Here is a 1,431-nt window from a genome sequence, read left to right on the forward strand (position 1 = left end):
CGGACGTTTTTGGGCGCTCGCGGAGGAGGATAGCGGGGATGAGGATGAAGACGGCGAACGTTCCGGCAGCTCGTCGGAGTATTCACCGACGCCCTCGGATGTGATTTGTGAAGCATTCGATCCCGGCTACGATGAGGACGAGGTGGCGCAGATTGTGGAAGCGGTGATCCCTCCGGAGGATCCGGCGAGGTCTGGACTGCGTCCCGGAGAAAACCTGGAGTTGCTCCGGCGCGTCGTTCACCGGAGGACGGCCGCGTCCGCGTCTCGACCTTGGAAGGGCCCAATTCCCAAGGTAAGTCTCCTAAAACTTACTCTTTTCGATTTGGTTCCTCCGGAAGCGTGGACGGTGGTACGGAGAAGGAAGAAGGGCGGCCGTGCGGCGGCTAGCCGGCAGCTGGCGGCGCCGGCGGCGCCGATCCCGATCGCGATGGCCAGAGCGGCTCGTTTGAACGCGCTTATTAGCGCTGTTGGGCCACCGGTGGTAACTGGGCCGCCTTCGGCTGGGTATGAGGCCCAGAACGAAGGGGTCGCAGGTGGGCCAGTGCCCTTTGGGCTGGTTTCTGAGGGGTTATTGGACGTAGTGGTCGGTGACGTGCGAGAGGCATGCAACGACCCGTCCAGTTCCTCTTCCACCGTCGTGCGCCGTAGGGTTTGCCGTATTCCTCATCGTCAGTCAGATCGCGGAGGTCGTGCACGTCGCATCCCGCCGCTTCTCATGGCGGGTCGGGGGACTGCGGGAAGGGCGCGGCTGAGCCAGCCGGGTCGGCCCGGGCCGGTGTGGTGCCGCCGCCTGTTGCCGGTCGTGGTGTGGAGGTGCCACCGCCGGTTGTGGATGTTGGCCGAGGCTCCGGCGTTCCTGGGGCTAACCGCGGCGTGCAGGTGGCGGGTCTGGGTGTGGTGCCACGTGCGACCCTCGGCCGCGGGGCTGGAGCGCCCGGAGTTCGCCCACCGGCCCCGGCTCCTATTACTGCTGCGGGTAGGGGAGGCGGCGTCCGCCCGCCTGTCCCGGCTCCTGTCACGGGCCGGGGTGATGGCCAGGGTGCCCGGCCGCCTGTGCAGCGTCCGGCGGTGCCGACGGTCGGGCATGGTGGATTGCGGCCCTCCACGCTGGTCCTTGCCACTGTGAGGAGCGGTGCCCCTCCCCCGAGACCTCCGGTGTCTGCGGCTGTGGGGCGGGGTGTTGCGCCGCCAGTTCCTCGAGCCGCGCCGCCGCCTCACTTGGTCGTGAGGCCAGCACAAGAGCGTTCGGACACTTCCCAGATGCGGCTAAGTGCGGGGGATGGTGGAGCTAATGGGCCGCCCAGAGGACAGTGGGGAGATGATGGGTTTGATGCTTATGGGAAAGGCCAGCACCGGGGTTCGTTGTCTACGGGAGGTGGACGCGGATACGCTTGGCAAAGTGATGGTTCTAATGAGAGACCTTTCCTTGGT

The sequence above is a fragment of the Triticum aestivum genome, chromosome 2A (assembly GCF_018294505.1).
Source record: "Triticum aestivum cultivar Chinese Spring chromosome 2A, IWGSC CS RefSeq v2.1, whole genome shotgun sequence".
Lineage (NCBI taxonomy): Eukaryota > Viridiplantae > Streptophyta > Magnoliopsida > Poales > Poaceae > Triticum > Triticum aestivum.